We start from the raw sequence: 15,887 nt of genomic DNA, 5'->3' as shown, positions 1-15,887 counted from the left end.
CCTCCCTTTGAGCTAGCTTTTGGGGTGTGAGTTAGGCCTAAGACCTAATTTAACATGGTTAGTAATCCTGAAAGGTATAGACGGCTTGTTGGAAAGTTGAATTATCTCACAGTGACTAGACCTGACATCTCTTTTCCTGTGAGTGTTGTAAGTCAGTTTATGACTTCCCCTTGTGATAGTCATTGGGAAGCAGTTGTTCGTATTCTGCGATATATAAAGTCAGCTCCCGGTAAAGGACTACTCTTTGAGGATCAAGGCCATGAGCATATCATTGGATATACAGACGCTGATTGGGCAGGATCACCCTCTGACAGACGTTCGACATCCGGATATTGTGTTTTAGTAGGAGGTAATTTGGTGTCGTGGAAGAGTAAGAAACAGAATGTGGTTGCTCGATCTAGTGCAGAATCAGAATATCGAGCAATGGCGACAGCAACTTGTGAGCTAGTTTGGATCAAACAGTTGCTGGGAGAACTAAAATTTGGCAAAATTGATCATGAAAGGACTAAGCACATTGAGATTGACTGTCACTTTGTCAGAGAAAAGATACTCTCGGGAGATATTGTTACGAAATTTGTGAAGTCAAATGATCAGCTTGCAGATATCTTCACCAAGTCCCTCACATGTCCTCGTATTAATTACATCTGTAACAAGCTAGGTACATATGATTTGTATGCACCAGCTTGAGGGGGAGTGTTAGAATAGAAATAAGTATTTCCTACTTAGAATAGAAATAGGAATAGGAATAAGAATAGGAATCCTAGTTGGAAAAGGATTCCAATGTAGTGTCTATAAATAGGGTCTCAATGTAACTATTTAGATACACAATTCAATAATATTTTTCTTATATATTTCTCACAAAAACATTCACCTCTGTCAATGGATAACATGACATCACCTCTGAATGGTGATTGTGAAGTGGACCAAGCATGGTCCAATTGTCATACAAAATAGAAACTGAACCTCCCTTAGGTTCCCACCATATATATTGTTCAAGGCGTTCCCTGTTTAGTAACATGTTTTTCCACTGAGATCCTCCTTTCCACTGCACAAGTGCTAGAATTTGTTTTTTACAATACTTATTCCACATAAAATTAGCCCATAAGGAGTTCTGAGTTCTAAACCTCCACCAGAGTTTAGCGTACATGGCTTGAGAGACATCAAACATAGATCTAAAACCTAAACCTCCTTCATGTTTAGGTAGACACACCTTCTCCCAATTAGCCCAGTGTTTACCCCTGCTATTGACCTTATTACTCCAAAAAAAATTAGCAGATAACACATGCACAGGGACACTTTGTAGAACACTAGAAATCAAAACCTCTTTACCTCCGTATGAGAGCATATTCCCTTTTCAGGCTTGTAGTTTAGCCTTAACTTTATTCAACAAATCATCATAATGAGATTTTCTTTTCCTGGAATGTGTTATGGGACACCCTAAGTATTTAAAAGGAAATTGTCCCCTTGAAAAACCAGTACACTCCTCCACTACATGCATCACTTATGTTGCTGCGTTTCGATGAACATAAAAGGAACTCTTGTCCTTGTTAACCTTCTGACCTGATTGTGCTTCATAAGCCTGTATTATAGCCATAATTTTATCCAAAGAATACTTATTAGCTGAAGCAAAAATGATAGTGTCATCAGCATATGCAAGATGATTCAAATTTGTACTCCACTTAGGTAAACCATACCCTACAAATTAACTATCTTCATATAAGGAATTTAGGGCCCTGCTTAGAACTTCTGTTGACAAGATGAATAAAATAGGAGATAAAGGATCCCCTTGTTTTACTTCCCTAGTTGAATGAAAGAAACCATGAGAGTGACAATTAATAAGGATAGAATACCAATTATTAGAGAGTAATCTCCAAATAATGTCAACAAACACTTCAGAAAAACCCATTTTCCTTAACACTTTCATAAAAAAGAACCAGAAAACTCGGTCATAAGCCTTAGCCATATCCAATTTAATGAGTACATTGCTAGGCTTACCCCTCTTTCTAATATCTGAAACAATTTCTTGAGTTAATAAGACATTTTCAATGATGCTTCTCCCCTTAACAAAACCTGATTGATTGCAAGAGATTAATCTGGGGAGAAGGATTTCAACTCTGTTATGAACAATTCTAGATAATATCTTATTGATGAAGTTACTCAAGCTAATAGATCTCAAATCAGTGAACTCCCGAACTTGCTCCTTCTTTGGCACTAAAACCAAATTAGCGTGTGTAATTGATTTAGAAAGGGTATTACCTCTGAAAAAGTCATGAACCATTCTGAGAATATCTCACCCCACAATCTCCCAACAGCTTTGATAGAATTTACCTGTTAGACCATCTGGACCACTCGCACTATCTCCATTTAATTCGAACACCACCTTTTTAACTTCATTCAGATCAGGAGGTCTACAAAGCTTTAAATTTTCTTCTTCACTGATATACTCGGGAATGTGTCTGAGCAGCGAGAAAGATGAAACATCTCTTTCTTGAGAGAATTGATTGTGATAGAAAGATACTGTCACGGTTGCAATGTCTTCTTCTGTCTCTAACCAATTACCTTGAGAGTTCTGAATTTTTTGAATATGAAGCTTTTTTCTTCTGCCCTGCACAACACTATGGAAAAATCTTGTACTTCTGTCCCCATTTTCAAACCAATCATAACCTGCCTTCTGTTGCCAAAAAATCTCTTCAAAGTGAAGATATTTTTTATACTCAGCTTGAGCTCTCTGTAGCACTTCTCTATTTGTAGTAGTAGGAAACTCATCAAACAACTTTTCCTTAAACTTGACAATATCTTCTCCAATGATAATTTGCTTAAATATATCTCCATAGATTTCCCTACTCCATTTTGTCAACGCAGATTTTACTCTCTTTACATTCTCCTTAATGTTCAGAAAAGGATTTTGAGAGTCATTGGTACACCAATTCTGACTAACTATATCTTGAAAAGCATTATTTTCTGTCCAAAATTTAAGGAATTTGAAAGGTTTCTTGTGTTTGACCTTGTTAACATCACAAGAAAATAACAACGGAGCATGGTCAGACCCTGTTCTAGGTAAGTGTTCCACCTCAGTGTGATTAAACCATCCTTGCATTTGTTGATTGATCAAAATTCTGTCTAATCTTTCAAAAATGGAATCATCTCCTGCCCTACCATTCCACCAAGTGAAATGGCTCCCCTTAAACTTAACCTCTGTTAGATCACATGATGAGATGCAATTCTCAAAGTCATCATAATCAGCTGCAATAACTGGTAAACCCCCTATTTTCTCTTCCGCATTCAATACCACATTAAAGTCACCCCCAATAAACCAAGGATCATGCATCCCTATTGCTAGTTGATAAATATCATCCCATAGGACATGTCTTTGGCCTGCATTACATTTAGCATACACTAATGTAATATAAAAACTGTTAATAACTATATGTTGCTTCAGTTTCATAGTTAATTATTGCTCTGTATCTTGTATCACTGTTATATCTATGTCCCGGCTTATAAAACACCAGATCTTGCCGTTACAATTAGTTAAAGCATTTTGCATCTTCAATCTCCTTTTGTATTTGTTAATCTGCCTAGAGTTCTGAAAAGGCTCCATTAATCCAATAAATGAAAATTTATGAAACTTGTGTAACATTTGCACCCTTTAAAAAGCTAGTTGGGATTTTACCGATCTAATATTCCATATAAAAGCCTACATTGCTTACTGTATGTTGTTTTGGATCTCTTTGGTTGAACTCTGATAGGTTGACTATGATCTCCACTTCCTTGCTTCTTCCCTTTTCTAGCAATCTTCATAATCCTTGGTGATAAGTCTGCTTTTGTGGCAATGTTCTCCAGTAAGTCATCAAATTTTTCTTCCTCTGTAATCCCCATAGCAATCTAATTTGTATTAGATGAATCACCTTCTATGTTTTCTCCTAAATTATGCGTTATAATATTATGAAGTACTCTGTTAGGAGACTCAATTTGAATCATTTTTGTTTCATCCACTTGCATTGCCATAGGAACTTCCACCAGTGCCATACAATGCTCCTGAAGCTGAGAATACTCTTCTTCTTCCTCCCTACTTGTACTCACCAAGCTTGCCTGATTGTTGCATAATTTGTCACCATGATGTTGCTGCTTATTGTTATCTGTTACAATTTCGTGTGACTGAAACGGGACCCTAGGACTTTGCTGATCCACCTCCTGCATATCTCTAACTTTTTCATCTACCTGGTGGGCAATCTTTCCAATTTGTTCCCCTACAATCAGTTCTCGATTGGAAGGTTGTAGTTGATAAAGTACATTAACTGGAACTGAATTTTGCAAACTTCCAATCACATCTCCTTTATTGATGTCTTGAGCTTATTTTTGTTGATTTTTTGCAGGTTCATCAGGGTTGCTGAAAGTGGACTCACCATGCAAATCAGTCACAAAAGTTGTTGCCACCCATTCCTTTGTTGACTGATTATTTTGTTCACCCTTTTTAGCTTGTAATTCAGCATTATCATTATCAATGTTATGACAAGATTCTTCTTCTGAAAGGTGGTCTTAAGCTAGAACCTCAAATTTGTTCTCCACTCTGGTGGTTAGTTGAGGAGCAAAGACCCTTTTATCCCTAACAATATTCCATATACCTGAATCTCCAACTACTTTCCCACTTGACAGTATTTTTGCCTTCCCTTTCTGCATTTGGTGACCATAAGGAATCTGGCGTTCTAGGCTAATCTGCGGCTCTATCTTATCGTGCTGATAGTTATGATCTTCTTTTCTCCTCATCCTAACCTTACAATTTTCCTTGTTGTGACCTTGCACCTTGCAATCAAAGCAGTATTTAGGGACATAGTCATATTGGATTATAATCGTATTAGATCTTATTTCTCCAAAAGCAACATTCTCAATATTCATTTGCACTGCTTTAGGCAATTATCCTACAAGGTCTATCAAAACTTTCACCCTCGCACAACTAGGCCTTGTCTTGTTGATGGTAGCTTGGTCCAGCTGTATTGGTTTGCCCACTGTGGATGCAAGAGAAAATAAACACTCATTGACAAAAAAGGTAGGCAATAGATTTGGAAAAGATATCCATGCCTTGGTCATTGTTGTTTCTTCATTAACCTTAAATTTTGAGTCGTAAATCAAGGTATGCATCAAGTACGAGTACCCATCCTTACTAGTAATATAGTAAGCCCCCTTTGAGATTAGGTTAACGAAATCCTCCTGCCTGGTTAGACGTATAAGAATATGTTTACTCCGAAGTAATCCAATATGACAACTACCGTTAACATTGCATTGCTGAGGAATTATTTTCCTCAATTCTTCAAGATCCGACCACTCATATGTAAATTTCCCAACTACAACGAATTGAACTTTTTCAATACGGTTCATTTTAGTCACTTCCTCCTCAGTCCATTTGATTTGTGGGATACCCCCAACTATTGTAAATTCCTTCCTGAGATCATCATGATGTTGAGATTCTGCCTCCTTTACTAAAATAGACTTTGCAAACGATTTTTCCAACGGCAAGTTAGTTTTGATTGAAACAGAATTGGAACTGATTGGTAAGGAAGGAAATTCAGAATTTGAAAGTTGATAGCCAATCCCCATAGAGGATTGGCCGCCATCCTGCAATATCATAGCCTAGGTTTTGATTATTTTTTTTTAACATAAAAGGAACTCAATACGAATAAAATATCAAAATTTAATATTTTTTTCATAAATGCCTGAAAAATATGAAAAAATTTAATTCGTAAACGTTCGAAAAATAGAAAGATCAAGAAAAAGAAATAAAAACACCTCAAAAAAATCCCGAATCGCACCAGTCACCTAGAATATCGATAATAATGAAATATCAATTTTTTACGTTTTTTCTTGACTGCCCGAAAATATCAAAGATTTTAATTAGTAAACGTCTGAAAAAATATAAAAATCAAGAAAAAGAACAATAAAAACACCTCAAAAAAATCCCGAATCGCACCAGTCACCTAGAATATCGATAATAATGAAATATCAATTTTTTACGTTTTTTCTTGACTGCCCGAAAATATCAAAGATTTTAATTAGTAAACGTCTGAAAAAATATAAAAATCAAGATAAAGACATAAATCACCCCAAAAAATTCTTAAATTTCACCAGTCACCTAAGAACATCGATACAAATAAAATAATAAAATTTTACATTTTTTCGTGACTGCTCAAAAAATATAAAAAATTATAATTTGTAAACGTCTAAAAAATATAAAAATCAAGAAAAAGACATAAAAACACCTCAAAATTCCATAATCACACCAGTAACCTTAGAATATCGATACGAATAAAATATCAAATTTTACATTATTTCGTGACTGCCCGAAAAATTTCAAAAATTTTGATTCGTAAACGTCTGAAAATATAAAAATCGATAAAATATAAAAATTCTGAATCGCACCAGTTACCTTAGAATATCGATACGAATAGAATATCAAAAATTTACATTTTTTCGTGACTGCTCGAAAAACATCAAAAATTTTAATTCGTAAACGTTTGAAAAATATAAAAATCAAGAAAAGACACAAAAACACTTCAAAAAATTACTGAATCGCACCAGTCACCTTAGAATATCGATACGAATAGAATATCAACATTTTATATTTTTTTCGTGAATACCCGAAAAATATCAAAAATTTAATTCGTGAACGTCCGAAAAATATAAAAATCAAGAAAAGACACAAAAACACTTCAAAAAATTACTGAATCGCACCAGTCACCTTAGAATATCGATACGAATAGAATATCAACATTTTATATTTTTTTCGTGAATACCCGAAAAATATCAAAAATTTAATTCGTGAACGTCCGAAAAATATAAAAATCAACAAAAAGATATAAAAACACCTTGAAAATTCCCGAATCGCATTAGTCACCTTAAAATATCGATAGGAATAAAATATTAAAATATTACATTTTTTCGTGACAGCTAAAAAAATTATAAAATATTTTAATTCGTAAATGTCAAAACACCTCGAAAATTCCTGAATCGCACCAGTCACCTTAGAATATGAAACTAATAAAATATTAAAATTTTACGTTTTTCGTGATTGCCCGAAAAATATAAAAATAATAATTTGTAAACGTCCGAAAAATATAATAATAAAAAAAAGCATCAAAACACCTCTAAAAATTCCTAAATCGCACCAGTCACCTTAGAATGTCAACACAAATAAAATGTCAAAATTTTACATTTTTCGTGAATGCCCAAAAAATATCAAAAGTTTTAATTTGTAAACATTCGAAAAAACATAAAAATCAAGAAAAAGACATAAAAACACCCCTCCAAAAATTCTTGGATTGCATCAGTCACCTTAGAATATCAATACAAATAAAATATCAAAATTTTACATTTTTTGGTCCCTGCCCATAAAATATCAAAAATCTTAATTCGTAAACGTCCGTAAAATATAAGAATCAGGAAAAAGACATAAAAACAATTCAAAAAATTCAGGAATCGCGCCAGTCACCTTAGAATGTCTATACGAATAGAATATAAAATTTTTACATTTTTTTCTTTACTGCCCGAAAAATATTGAAAATTTTAATTCGTAAACATTTGAAAAATATAAAAAACAAGAAAAAGACATAAAATCACCTCAAAAAATTTCTGAATCTCACCAGTCACTTTAGAATATCGATACGAATAGAATATCAAAAATTTACATTTTTTTCGTGACTGTCCGAAAAATATCAAACAAATTAATGATTAAACGTCCCAAAAATATAAAATAAAAAAAAAGACATTAAAATACCTTAAAATTTATATTTTTTCATGACTGCCCGAAAATATTAAAAAATTTAATTCGTAAACATTAGAAAAATATAAAAATCAAGAAAAATACATAAGAATATCTCAAAAAATACATGAATCGCACCAGTCACCTTAGAATATCAATACGAATAAAATATCAAAATTTTACATTTTTTCGTGACTGCCCGATAATTATCGAAAATTGTAATGAGTAAACGTTCGAAAATATAAAAATAAAAAAAAGACATAAAAATACCTAAAATAAATTTCGAATCGCACCAGTCACCATAGAATATCGATAAAATTAAATATCAAAATTTAACATTTTTTCGTCACTGCCCAAAAAATATCAAAAAATTTACTTCGTAAGCTACCGAAAAATATAAAAATCAAGAAAAAGACATAGAAACACCTAAAAAAGTTCGTTAATTGCACTAGTCACCTTAGAATATCGATACGAATAGAATATCAAAATGTTAGATTTTTTCATGATTACCCAGAAAATATCAAAAAATTTAATTTGTATACGTCCGAAAAATATAAAAATCAAGAAAAAGACATAGAAACACCTAAAAAAGTTCGTTAATTGCACTAGTCACCTTAGAATATCGATACGAATAAAATATCAAAATTTTACATTTTTTCGTGTCTGTCTGAAAAATATCATAAATTTTAATGAGTAAACGTCTGAAAAAATATAAAAATCAAGAAAAAGACATAAAAACACCTCAATAAATTTCCGAATCGCACCAGTCACCATAGAATATCGATCAAATAAGATATCAAAATTTTACATTTTTTCGTGACTCCCAAAAATATATCAAAAATTTTAATTCGTAAACATCCGAAAAATATAAAAATCTAGATAAGACATAAAATAAACTCAAAAATTTCTGAATCGCACTAGTCACCTTAGAATATCGATACAAATAAAATATCAAAATTTTATATTTTTTCATGACTGCCCGATAGGTATCAAAATTTTTAATGAGTAAACGTCCGAAAATATAAAAATCAAGAAAAAGATATAAAAACACCTCAAAATTTTTTCGAATATCACCAGTCACCATATAATATCGATAAGAATAAAATATCAAAATTTTACATTTTTCGTCAGTGCCCGAAAAATATAATAAATTTTACTTCGTAAGCGTCTGAAAAATATAAAAATAAGAAAAAACATAAAAATACCTCAAAAAGTTCGTGAATCGCACTAGTCACATTAGAATATGGATACAAATAAAATATCAAAATTTTAGATTTTTTCGTGATTGTCCGTAAAATATCAAATTTTTTATTTTGTATACGTCCGAAAAATATAAAAATCAAGAAAAATATATAAAAACACCCCTAAAAAAAATTCTCGAATTGCACCAGTAACCTTAGAATATCGATACAAATAGGATATCAAAATTTTACATTTTTTCGTGACTGTTTGAAAAATATAAAAATCAAGAAAAAGACATAAAAACACCTCAAAAAATTCTCGAATCGCACCAGTCACCTTAAAATATCGATCAAATAAATTATCAAAATTTTACATTTTTTCGTGACTCCCAAAAATATATCAAAAATTTTAATTCATAAACGTCCGAAAAATATAAAAATCTAGATAAGACATAAAATCAGCTCAAAATTTTCTGAATCGCACTTGTCACCTTAGAATATCGATAAGAATAAAATATCAAAATTTTACATTTTTTTCGTTATTGCCCGAAAAATATCAAAAATATTAATTCGTAACGTAAAAAAAATAATAGAAATCAAGAAAAAGACATAAAAACACCTCAAAAAAATCCCGACTCGCACCAATCACCTTAGAATATCGATACGAATAAAATATCAAAATTTTATATTTTTTCATACTGCCTAAAAGATATCATTGGTTTTAATTCGTAAACGTTAAAAAACTATAAAAACCAAGAAAAAGACAGTAAAACACCTCAAAAAAATTATAGTATCGCACTAGTCACCTTATTATATCGATACGAATAGAATATCAACATTTTACATTTTTTCGTGAATGCCCAAAAAATTTAAAGTCAAGAAAATTTGCGGATCGAACCAGTCACCTTAGAATATCGATACGAATAAAACATCAACATTTTATGTTTATTGTGACTTCCAAAAATATCAAATATTTTAATTCGTATACGTCTGAAAAATATAAAAATAAAAAAACACATAAAAACACCCCAAAAAATTTCCGAATCGCACTAGTCACCTTAGAATATCGAAACGAATAGAATATAAAATATTTCCATATTTTCTTGACTCCCCGAGTAATATCAGAAATTTTAATTCGTAAACATTCGAAAAATATAAATTACAAGAAAAAGACAGAAAAACACCTCAATAAATTCCTGAATCGCACCAGTCTCCTTATAATATCGATACGAATAAAATATCAAATTTTACATTTTTTCTTTACTCCTCGAAAAACATCAAAAAAATTAATTCGTAAACGTCAGAAAAATATAAAATCAAGAAAAAGACATAAAAGCATCTCAAAAAATTCTCGAATCGCACTAGTCACCTTAGAATATCGATACGAATAAAATATCAAAATTTGCATTTTTTTGTGACTGACCAAAAATAATCAAAAAAATTTATTTGTCAACGTCCGAAAAATATAAAAAATCAATAAAAAGATATAAAAACACCTAATTTTTTTTTTCAATCGCACTACTCTACTTATAATATCGATACAACTAAAATATCAAAACTTTACATTTTTTCGTTATTGCCCTAAAATATCAAACATTTTAGTTCGTAAATGTCCGAAAAATATAAAAATCAAGAAAAAGACACAAAAGACCTCAAAAAATTCTCGAATCGCATCAGTCTCCTAATAATATCGATACGAATAAAATATCAAAATTTTACCTTTTATTCGTTACTGCTCGAAAAAATATCAAAAATTTTAATTCGGAACCATCCAAAATATAAAAATAAAGAAAAGGCATAAAAACACATCAAAAAATTCTAGAATCGAACCAATCACCTTATAATATCAATTAAAAATATTATTAATATTTTACATTTCTTCATGACCTCCCGAAAAATAGCCAAAGTTATAATTCTTAAACGTTATAAAAATATAACAAAATAAAAAGAAATACATAAACGCACTTCAAAAAAATTCTGAATCGCACCAGTCACCTTAGAATATCGATACAAATAAAGGTTCAAACTTTTACATTTTTTCGTGACTGCCTTAAAAATATCAAAATTTTTAATTCGTAAATGTTTTAAAAATACAAAAATCAAGAAAAATATAAAAACACCTAAATAAATTTCCGAATCACACAAGTCAGCTTAGCATATCGATACGAATAAAATATCAAAATTTTAACATTTTTTGTGACTGCCTGAAAAATATAAAAAGAAATTATTCGTAAATATCCGAAAAATATAAAATTCAAATAAAAGGTATAAAAACACCACAAAAAAAATTCCGAATCGCACCATTAAACTTTGAATATCGATAGGAATAAAACATCAATATTTTACATTTTTTCATGACAGCCTTAATAATATCAAAAATTTTAATTCGTAAACGTTCGAAAAATATAAAAATCAAGAAAAAGACATAAAAACACCTAAAACAATTCCCGAATAGCACCACTCTCCTTATAATATTGATACGAATAAAATGTAAATTTTTTACTATTTTCGTGATTGCCCAAAAAATATCAAATTTTTTAATTCCTAAACGTCTGAAAAATATAAAGATAAAAAAAATGACGCAAAATCACAACGAAAAATTCACGAAATGCACTAGTCACCTTACAATATTGATACGAATAAGTTTTCAAGATTTTACATTTTTTAGTGACTGCCTGAAAAATATTAAAAAATTTAATTCGTAAACGTCTGAAAAATATAAATATGAAGAAAAATATATAAAAACAAGTCAAAAAATTCTCGAATTGCATCAGTCTCATTAAAATATAGATACGAAAAAAATATCAAAATTTTATATTTTTTCGCAACTGCCCGAAAAATATAAAAAATTATAATTATTAAACGTCCGAAAAATATAAAAATGAAGAAAAAGAGATAAAAAAAACTTCTAAAAATTCACGAATCGCACTAGTCACCTCAAAATATTATTCAATTGCATCAAACACATTAGAATATCGATATGAATAAAATATCAAAATTTTACATTTTTTCGTGTCTTCCTGAAAAATATCAAAAATTTTAATTCGCTAACGTCCAAAAAATATAAAAATCAAGAAAAAGACATCAAAACACCTAAAAAAATTGTCGATCGCACCAGTCACCTAGAATATAGATACCAGTAAAATATAAAAATTTTATAGTTTTTCGTGACTACTCGAAAAATATCAAAAATTTCAATTCGTAAACGTTTGATAAATATAAAAATCAATAAAAAGACATAAAAACACTTTAAAAAATTCCCGAATCGCACCAGTCACTTTAAAATATCGATACGAATAGCATATCAAAATCTTACATTTTTTTTGTGACTGTCCGAAAAATATCAAAAATTTTAATTCCTAAACGTTTCAAATATACAAAAATCAAGAAAAAGAAATAAAAACACCTTAAAAAATTCCTGAATCACATCAGTCATCTTAGCATATCGATAAGAATAAAATATCAAACATTTAATTGTTTCGTGACTACTTGAAAAATATTTGAAAATTTAATTTGTAAACGTCCGAAAAAAATAATAATCAAGAAAAAAATATAAAAACAACTCAAAAAATTCTCGAATCGCATCAGTCACCTTAGAATATCGATATGAAAAAAATATCAACATTTCACTTTTTATCCGGGATAGTCCAAAAAATATCAAAATTTTTAATTCGTAAACATCCGAAAAATAAAAAAATCAAGAAAAAGACATAAAGACACCTCAAATCGAACCAGTCACTTTAGAATATCGATACGAATAAAATATCAATATTTTACGTTTTTTCATTACTTCCGAAAAATATGAAAATAATTTAATTCGTAAACGTATCGAATTGCACTAGTCACCTTAGAATATCGATATGAATAAAACATCAAAATATTACATTTTTTTGTGACTGCAGAAAAATAACAAAAAAATTTATTCGTAAACATCTGAAAAATATAAAAATCAAGAAAAAGATATAAAAACATCTTAAAAAATTTCGAAATCGCAGTAGTCTCCTTAGAATATCGATACGAACAAAATATAAAAAATTCACATTTTTAAAACACCTCAAAAAATTTCCGAATCACACCTGTTACCTTAGAATATCGAAATGAATAAGATATCAAAATTTTACGTTTTTCGTGACATCCCGAAAAATATCAAAAATTTAATTCGTAAACATTCGAAAAATATAAAAATCAAGAAAAATACACAAAAACACCTCAAAATATTCTCGCATCGCACCTGTCACTTTAGAATATCGATATGAATAAAATATCAAAACTTTACATTTTTTCGTGACTGCCCAAAAAATATCAAAAAATCTTATTTCCTAAATGTCTGAAATATAATTTTCAAGAAAAAGACATAAAAATACCTCAAAAAATTTCCCAAATTGCACTAGTTACCTTAGAATATCAATACGAATAGGATATCAAAATTTAGATCTTTTCGTGACTCTCCGAAAAATATAAAATTCAATAAAAATACATAAAAACACCTCAAAAAAATCCAGAATCATACCAGTCTAACTTAGAATATCGATACGAATAAAATATAATTTTTTTACATTTTTTCGTGATTGCTCGTAAAATATCAAAAATTGTAATTCGTAAACGTCTGAAAAATATAAAAATCAAGAAAAAGACATAAAAACATCCCAAAAAATTCACGAATCTCATCATTGACCTTAGAATATCAATACAAATAAATATAAAAAAATTTCATTTTTTCGTGACTACCCAAAAAATATCTAAAATTTTAATTCGTAAACGTCCGAAAAATATAAAAATCGAGAAAAAGACATAAAACTCCTTAAAAAATTCTGAATTGAACGACTCACCTTTGAATATCAATACGAATAAAATATCAAAATTTTACACTTTGTTGTGACTGCCTGAAAAATATCATAAAAATTGAATTCGTTAACGATTGAAAAATATAAAAATCAAGAAAAAGAGATAAAAACACCTCAAAAATTTTCCGAATCGTACTAGTCACCTTAGAATATAGATACGATTAAATATATAAAATTTACATATTATCGTGATTGCCTAAAAAATATCAAAAATTTTAATATGTAGAAGTCCGAAAAATATAAAAATCAAGAAAAAGACATTAAAAAAAATCCAAAAATACCCAAATCACACCACCAGTCACCTTAAATTATAGATACGAATAGAATATCAAAATTAAACCTTTTTCGTGATTGTTCGAAAAATATTAAAAAATTTAAATCGTAAACCTCGAAAAAATATAAAAATCAAGAAAAAAATATAAAATCACCTCAAAAAATTCCCGTATTGCACCAGTCACCTAAGAATATCGATACGAATAAAATATCAAAATTTTACATTTTTTCGTGACTGAACGATAAAATATCAAAAATCATAATTCGTAAACGTCCGAAAAATAGAAAAATCAAGAAATAGATATAAAAAAACCTCGAATAATTCCCAAATCGCACCAGGCACTTTAGAATATCGATAGGAATAAAATTACATATTTTCGTGACAACCCGAAAAATATCAAAAATTTTAATTTGTAAACGTCCGAAAAATATAAAAATTAAGAGAAAGACATAAAAACATCTCAAAAAATTCTCGAATCGCACCAACAACCTTAGAATATCGTTACGAATAAAATTTCAAAATTATAAATTTTTTTGTGACTACCCAAATAGCACCACTAACTTTAGTATATCGATAGGAATAAAATTACATTTTTTCGTGACCGCCCGACAAATATCATAAATCTTAATTCGTAAATGTCCAAAAAATATAAAAATCAAGAAAAAAACATAAAAACATATCAACAAAATCCCAAATCGCACCAGTCACCTTAGAATATCGATACAAATAACATATCAAAATTATACATTTTTTCATGACTGCCCCAAAAATATCAAATATTTTAATTCGTAAACGTCTGAAAAATATAAAAATAAAGAAAAAGAGATAAAAATACCTCAAAAAATTTCCGTATTGCACCAGTACCTTAGAATATCAATTCAAATAAAATATCAAAATTTTACATTTTTTCGTGACTGCCCGAAAAATATCAAAAATCGTATTTCGTAAACGTTCGAAATATATAAAAATCAAGAAAAAGACATAAAAACACCTCAATAAATTTCAGAATCGCACAAGTCACCTTAGATTATTGATACGAATAAAATATCAAAATTTTATATTTTTTCATGATACCCCAAAAAATATCAAAAATTTTAATTCGTAAATGTCCGAAAAATATAAAAATAAAGAAAAAGACATAAAAATATTTCAAAAAATTTCCAAATCACACCACTCACCTTAGAATATCAATACAAATAAAATATGAAAAATTTACATTTTTTGGTGACTGCCCCAAAAAATATTAAAAATCTTAATTCGTAAACGTCCGAAAAATATAAAAATCAAGAAAAAGACACAAAAACACCTCAAAAAATTCCCAAATCGCACTACTCACCTTAGAATATCGATACGAATAAAATATCAAAATTTTACAATTTTTTGTGACTGCCTAGAAAATATTAAAAATCTTTATTCGTAAACGTCCGAAAAACATAAAAATCAAGAAAAAGACACAAAAACACCTCAAAAAATTCCCAAATCGCACTACTCACCTTAGAATATCGATACGAATAAAATATCAAAATTTTACAATTTTTTGTGACTGCCTAGAAAATATTAAAAATCTTTATTCGTAAACGTCCGAAAAACATAAAAATCAAGAAAAAGACATAAAAACACCTCTACAAATTCCCGAATCGCACCAGTCACCTTAGAATAGGGCTGGCAAGGGGACGGGGATGGGGACTGGGGGACGGGACGAAGGGGGACGGGACGGGGGACGGGGCTGGTGGGATTTGGCCGGGACCGGGATTGGGGGGACAAAAATATGTCCCATCCTGTCCCACTATATATACGGGATGGGACGGGTTTTGGGGGGACGAGACGGGACGGGACGG

At 29.8% G+C, this 15,887-nt stretch overlaps 1 long non-coding RNA gene across 3 annotated transcripts in view; it reads left to right on the top strand.

Annotated features, from left to right (window-relative positions):
• The window catches only part of LOC102595461 (uncharacterized), a 12,149-nt gene extending 7,497 nt beyond the window's left edge, over nucleotides 1-4,652 (top strand). The window contains exons 2-4 of one of the 3 annotated variants that reach the window (XR_367874.2): nucleotides 3,747-3,839; nucleotides 4,008-4,271; nucleotides 4,374-4,652. This is a non-coding gene — a long non-coding RNA (uncharacterized lncRNA). The remainder of the gene's footprint in view (nucleotides 1-3,746; nucleotides 3,840-4,007; nucleotides 4,272-4,373) is intronic. The other 2 variants (XR_001474363.1, XR_001474362.1) reach the window with 2 other exon arrangements.
• The last annotated feature ends 11,235 nt before the right edge of the window (nucleotides 4,653-15,887 follow it).

Source organism: Solanum tuberosum, unplaced genomic scaffold, assembly GCF_000226075.1.
Source record: "Solanum tuberosum cultivar DM 1-3 516 R44 unplaced genomic scaffold, SolTub_3.0 scf00190, whole genome shotgun sequence".
Classification (NCBI taxonomy): Eukaryota; Viridiplantae; Streptophyta; class Magnoliopsida; order Solanales; family Solanaceae; genus Solanum; species Solanum tuberosum.
The sequence above is the reverse complement of the archived record's forward strand: the minus strand, read 5'-3'. Positions and strand labels throughout refer to the sequence as shown.